Source organism: Chrysochloris asiatica, unplaced genomic scaffold, assembly GCF_000296735.1.
Source record: "Chrysochloris asiatica unplaced genomic scaffold, ChrAsi1.0 scaffold00052, whole genome shotgun sequence".
NCBI classification, from domain to species: domain Eukaryota; kingdom Metazoa; phylum Chordata; class Mammalia; order Afrosoricida; family Chrysochloridae; genus Chrysochloris; species Chrysochloris asiatica.
Window position 1 is genome coordinate 14,042,572 of NW_006408570.1, and position 7,370 is coordinate 14,049,941.

Consider the following 7,370-nt stretch of genomic DNA (forward strand, 5'->3'; position numbering starts at 1 on the left):
TCCCATGTAAACTATCTCATAATTCATAATAAAACATTTAAAAAAAAGAAGTATTGCTATTAAATCATAGAAACTTTTATTAAAAATACCAAAATGTGAAGCCATGTAACTTTATATACTTCTGAGGGCAGTGTTTCCATCTCTCTAAGTACCATGCGCTGCCAAAAGAACAAATAGATCTGTGTTGGAAGAAGTACATCCAGAGTGCTCCTTGGAGGCCAGGATGGCCAAACTTCATCTCATACTTCAGACATATTGTCAGGAGGCACCAGTCACTGGAGAAAGATATCATGTTTGGCAAAGTGGAGGGTCGGAGAAAAAGAGGAAGACCCCCAATGAGATGGACTGGCACAGTGGTGACAGTGATGAGCACAGCAACGATTGTGAGGTTGGCCCAGGACCAGGCAGTGTTTCATTCTGTTGTGCATAGGGTCGCTGTGAGTTGGTACCTACTCAACGGCACTTAACAACAACAACAACAAACACTTCCCCAAAGAGTTCTGCATGCTTCAATTCACACCACATCAAAATGGCAGATTTATCATCTTTGAGGGGCTCAAATTGTATTTCTTTTAGATTCTTTGAGTTTGTGAAACAAAAAGAAGTCTGATTGGGCAAGATCAGAATAACAGGATGGATGGGATAAGGTTGCCCAGTGAAATTTTTGTAGGACAGCCCTTGCTATCCTCAAAGATGCATTGTTGTGGAAAAAAATTCCTCGGCACAACTATCTTAGCCTTTTTCTCATGAATGAAGTTTTAAATTTTCTGAAAACTTCCCAATTAGCCCCTGTGTTCGTCCTGTATCCTTTGAGAAAATCTATAAAGATTACCCCTTTGGAATCCCAAAATATAGTTGCCATAGTTTTCTGAACTGACTTCTCGCCCCCAATTTAACTGATCCAGCAGATGTCCTCCAAAGCCACTGTTTTAACTGGACCTCTTTTTGGATTGTACTGGTAACTGCAACACTTGTCTGTGGTTACAGTTCGTTCCATAAAATCATCTTCATTAGCTTCAATCATGCTTACAAGACTGATGGAAAGATCAACTCTTTGAGCAAGCTGATCTTCATGCAACACTTTTGGCACCCATTCAGCTGAAAGCTTGCTGAGTCTAAGATAATTCTCATAAAATTGAAAATGCCAAACTACGTGCGATCCCAACTTCAGTAGCTATCACATCAATGGTAAGTGTAAAATGTTCTCCCACCAGTTTCTGAACTTCAGCCCCAGTTTCTTTATTCTTTGAGATTTATGGTCTTCTCTCTTCTTGGCTCATCTTTGAGGTCTCCCAGACCTTTCTAAGAATAATTTATCCATTTAAAAACTGTTGTTTTATGCAAGGCAGCATTCCAATAAACTTGTCGCAAAGCTTCAATGATTTTGGAAGGTGTCCATTTATTGTTAAAAAATGTGATATTAGCCCTAACCTCAAAAAGATACATTAAAAAGTATCTTTTAATTTGAAGGCACCCTAATGAGGCTAAGACAAGTGTATTATTGAGAGAACTTGTCTACAGCCATCCACTGGTTACAGAGATGGATTTATTTTTTTTTAAATCCATACATATATGAACTGGGCTGCTGGTAGCAATACTGTTGACTTACTCTCATATTTTCTGCCTTCCTTGCTTGGAGTATGAGGAAACAGATCCTAGTTACTGCCTGATGTTTAGAACTAACATAGCAGACTTTGTTGAGACCATCCAGTCTTGAAAGCCCCCAGAGGCCATCACTGCAGATGGTGGATCATAGAGAAAGCATTTCCTGCTCTCACTCTTTGTCTACGTCTCATATACGAGCTCATTAGGCTGCTTCTGAAGAGAAGCATTCTATGGAGAGTTTCATCTTCATCACCAGCATGCATAGGGAACTGTGCAGACTTAAGTGTTGTGAAAGTTAGGGAGTGACCACTCACTGGAGGTGGGGTCCTTGGGGCAGGTATCATTGTAAACATGCAACTGGAATGTGTCACACATGGGCAGGCATGTTAATAGATCCTGTACACAGCCTCAGGGCAAAGAGCACTCAGCTTCAGCAAGTTGATCTTTTGAAGAGGCTTTATTAGACCCACTGAGGCTGGTTTTTCTTTTCTTGCCAGGAGTTACATTAAGTGATTGTATCTGAACTGGAAGGCTTGATAGCCACGTTTTACTTGGTGTGGCTTCTCAGTGTCTTGAGATTCATTTATCAGAGGTTTCTATGAGGGGCTCCAATAATTTAGTGGAAAATGAAATTAAAAGATACTGAAATTATTCCTTGAACTTTCTGAAGTCATCTTCATCTTTATTCCAAGTTGACCTTTCACTTCCTTCTTCCTGGGACATCCGTGGCAATGATGAGCATATGACATCTGGCAGGAGTATCAAGTTTAGGTGGGAATGTGGGTGTTGGCATGTCAGAATAGATCTGAGAAAACATTCCAAGCCAAACCTTTCACGTTGGGAACTCAACTTCCAGAAAACACCGCAGATGAAGGCAACAGTCTTACCTCCCACAGGGAAGTTCAGGGTAAATGCCATTCCTTTTTTTGTGCCAGTGCCCAGGAAGTAGGGAGGCTCAACCAGCTATTGCTCATTTACTTCCAAGAATGCTACTCTGGGGTCGTTGGGCCTAGGGCAGTGGGAAGAGAGTACCATCTCTGTTTTAGCCCTCTGAGATGATGGCTGTAAGTCCCCAAAGTTGTCTACAAGCTTGAACTGTCAAGTACACACGATTGGCTGAAGGATAATGATCTTAGGTTTAAAGATATTTGAACTATTTATCCAGAGGGGTCTGACCAGCAGCTATTTTCAGGTAATGTAGAGCTTCAGAAAGTACTTACCTCCTAGTTATCACACTGCCATGTGACAGTAAGACAAAAATGAATCTTTTCTCCAAAGATTTCATTGTGAATTCTAAATGTCTCAGAAGGGAGAGGCTGTGACTGGGAATAATAGAAACTACCCAATGTATTCTACTAGTCATTGTCCCATATCTGTAGACAGAAAAAAAAGAAAAATGCTTTGCAAGTTATGAAATCTAATCCTTATCATAACTAATATAAAGGATATGGTGATGTTTCAGTGTCTAAAATTGAGGTGGCCAAATCTAGAGTTCAAATGTCAAAGTGCTTGCTTGGAAGTTGGTGTTTACAGGAAGTATAAAAGGAGAGTACTGGGTCATGGTCTACCATCACATTCTTAGTAGTACGTTGAAGACCTGAGTTTCATTAAAGATAATTATAATGCCCCCTTTTAACTAAGTTGAGTCGAATTGTAGCTCTTCCTGCCTGAGCAACCTTCCCTCCATCTCCTCCATTGCCTCATTTCTCAGAAAGACCTACCTCTTTCTATAAGCCTTCTATAATTAATCACAACTATAATTGATCTCTCCTTCCTTTAACTTCATTAAAAAATTTGTTTTATTGTGAACTGAGTGAAGGTTTACAGACAAGGTCAACAGTTCTGCATTCAATAAATCATGCAATTTGTTTCATCTCAATGACTGCAATCCCTTCCGTTGCAGCAACAGTTAATCTCACTTCCTCCCTGGGGTTCCTATTTACATTCCACCCACCTTCCAATCCCTTCTGATTATGAATGGTTGACCATTCCATGGTGAGCGTACCTTACTAGAGTTGTTGTCTTTATGTACTGCTTGGCTGAAAATTAGGCCAGGAGGGTGAGTTCCTTTCTAGACCTGAAGGGTGGTCGAGGGCCATAGCTCTTGAGTCTCTTTCTGACCAGTAAGCATTTATTTTCAAAAATGATTTTGAATTTTGTTCCAAATTATCATCCATTCTATCTGGAACCTTCTAATGTTATCCCTTTCTGAGAAGTTGGTGGTGGTAGCCAGGTACCATCTTATTTTTCTGGTCTCAGAGTCATGGACATTGATGTTCACATGTTCTATTGGACTAACTGATTCCAAGCATCTTCAATTCTCATCACTCTTTTCTTCTACACGTGAAAAGACCAAAATCTGCACCTTAGAAGACGGCTTATGAACTTTTAAGATCCCTGACACCACTCACCAAAACAGGATGTAGAACATTGTCTTTGTGGATTATGCTATGTCAATTGACCACGGTGTCCCCTGAGACTATTGTCCTGAACCCCCAGGCCCAGCAACTCATTGCCTAAAGATGTTTGATTATACCTAAGAAGATTTCATCATTTTCCCACTGTATGCTCCACCAGAGTCATAGATGTGGTTGCAAGAAAGGTAAATACGCATGTACAAATATCCTCTTGCAAACTCTTATATATTTGTGGGTATACTCCCCTTTTCCTCTCATACCCATTCAACCTGTGTCTCTGTCCATAAAGCTACCTGAAGAACACTGTTCCAAGGTTGTATATATATCACTAATTACCTCTATCCCCTCTAGCCCTTGCATACTTCCTGTGTTTTCAAGTATCTTCATCATTCTTCTGCCAACCTCCCTCTTCATGTATACTGCCCTCCCCGTTTTTGTATATTATCCTCCATGTCACCTGACTTAACTTGTGTTTACCCACTAGCCAATAAATTTTCTCCCTTCCCTCCCACACTGGTAACCATCAAAGAACGTTTCCTTTAGTATGAAAACATTTTCTTGAGTTCTTACAAATAGGGCCTTATGCAATATTTATCCTTCTGTGATTGACTAATTTCACTGAGCTTAATATCCTTTAGGAGGCTTGGTGTGGTGTGTGGGTTAATGTGCTGAACTGCAAAGTTGGTTTGAACTGCAAGGTCAGAGGTTCAAGCTCACCAGCGGCTCGTTGGAAACCCTATACAGGGTTGCTATGGGCCAGATCTGACTCAACGACACTTAACAACAACAACAATGTCCTCCAGGTTCATCCATGTTAAGCGGTGTTTTGCAGATTCATCATTATTCTTCGATGTTGTATAGTAGTCCATTGTGTCTATGTACCAAAGTTTATTAATCCATTCTTCCATTGATGGGCATTTAGACTGTCTCCATCTTTTTGCTGTTATGAATAGTGCTGCAATGAACATGGCTGTGCATATGTCTAGTCATGTCACAGTTGTGGATATACACCAAGTATAGAAATTGCTAGGTCATATGGTATTTCTATTTCCAACTTTCTGAGGAAGTGCTATGCTGTTTTCCACAGTGGCTGCACCATTTTACAGGCCCACCAGCAATGTAGGAGGACACCAGTTTCTCCACATCTCACCAGCATTTATTGTTTTCTGTTTTTTTAACTTTGCTGTTAGGGCTGGTGTATCATATCTTATTGTTGTTTTTATTTCCATCTCTCTAGATCAGCAGTTCAAATCCAACCACTCCTTGTGAACATTTCTTCATATATTTGTTGGTTAGCTGAATAATGTTTGGTGAAGTGTCTCTTCATGCCTGTGTTCCTTCTTAAATTGGGTTGTTTGTCTTTTCTTGTAGAAGTGTTGTTATTTTCTATAAATTCTGGAGATTAGTCCCTTGTCTGATATGTTGCTGCAAAAAATTTTCTACAGTTGTTGGTTCCCTTTTTTACTGAGTTTGTTTTTTATGTGGTATGAGAAATGAGTCCTATTTCATTTTTCTGAACATGATATGCAATTTTTCTAGCGCCATTTGTTAGAGACTATGTCTTTCCCATTTAATGAATTTTGGCCCTTTGTCAAAGATTAGCTGCCATTGTTGTTGTTAGGTGACATTGAGCTGTCCTATGTAGGTCTCTTTCAGTTTCTTGTAGTAGTGTTTTGTAGTTTTCTTTCTATAGTTCTTTTGATTCTCTGGTTAGATTCATTCCTAAGTATTTCATCTTTTGGGTGGCTATTTCAAATGGTACTATTTTCCTAATGTCCTTTTCAGAGCTCTCTTTGTTAGCATAAAAGAATATTACTCATTTTTGTATGTTGAATTTGCAGCCTGCCACATTGCAGATACTTTCAATTAGTTGCAGTTATTTTCTTGCAGAGTCTTTAGGATTTTTTTTGTATAGGATAATTTCAAATGCAAATAGTTTTACTTCTTTTTGACAATTTTAGTATCTTTTATTTCCTTTTCTGCCTTGTTACTTTGACTCAGACTTACAACTCAACATTTGTCTGTTAGTTTGTTATAATGTGGTGGATTGTGTGTTGTGACGTTGGAAGCTATACAACCAGTATTTTAAATACCAGCAAGGTCACTCACAGTGAACATGTTTAAATGGAGTTTCTAGATTAAGACAGACTGGGAAGAAGGAGAGGTGAACCATTTCTGAATGGCTCAACACTGAAAACCTTACGAATAATATGGGAACATTGTCTGATGTAGTGTCAGAAGATGAACCATTCATGTTGGAAGGCACTCAAAATATGACTGGAGAAGAGTTGCCTCTTAAAAGTAGAGTTGACCTTAATAACATGAACGGAGAAAAGCTTTTGCTGATGGGGAGAAAAACAAAAACAAAATAAACAAAAAACCCTGTAAACATCAAAAGGTAATTCGAATGTGGAATGTAAGAAGTATGCATTTGAGAAAATTGTATGATGCCAAAAACTGAATGGAATGCATAAAGATTGATATCCTAGGCATTAGTGAGCTAGAATGGACTGGTGTTGGCCATTTTGAGTCAGATAATCATGATTTTCTATGCGGGGAATGACAAATTGAAGAGGTATGGAATCACGTTTCAAAATCTATCTTGAAGTACAATGCTGTTTGTGATAGGATAATATCCTTATGCCTACAAGGAAGAGCAGTTTAATACCACTATTGCTCAAATTTATGGACCAACCACTAAAGTCAATGATGATGAAATTGAAGAATTCTACCTTCTTCAGTCTGAAATTGATCAAACATGCAATCAATATACATTCATAATTATTGGTGATTGGAATGGGAAAGTTGGAAACAAACAAACATATGTATTTGGAACATATGACCTAGGGTATAGAAATGATTCTGGATGTCACATAACTTAATTTTGCAAGAGCAATAAGTTATTCATTGTAAATACATTTTTCAACAACATAAAAGGCAGCTATATATGTGAACCTCACCAGACAGATAACACAGGAATCAAATTGACTGCATCCATGGAAGAAATGATGAAGAAGCTCTATATCATCAGTTAAAACAAGACTAGGAGTCAACTTGGAAAAGACCAACAGTTTCTCATATGAAAGTTCAGGCTGAAGTTTAAGAAAATTAAAACAAAGCCATAAGCCAAAATATGATCTTGATTATACCTGAATTTAGAGACCATCTCAATAATAGATTTAATGCACTAGACACTAATGACCAAAGACCAGAAGAGTTGTGGTATGACATCAAGAACATCATATATGAAGAAAGCAAAAGGTCATAAAAAAAGAGAGAGAGAAAAACCCAAAGTGGATATTAGAAGAGACTCTGAACCTTGCTTTTAAGTATAAAGAAGCTAAAGTG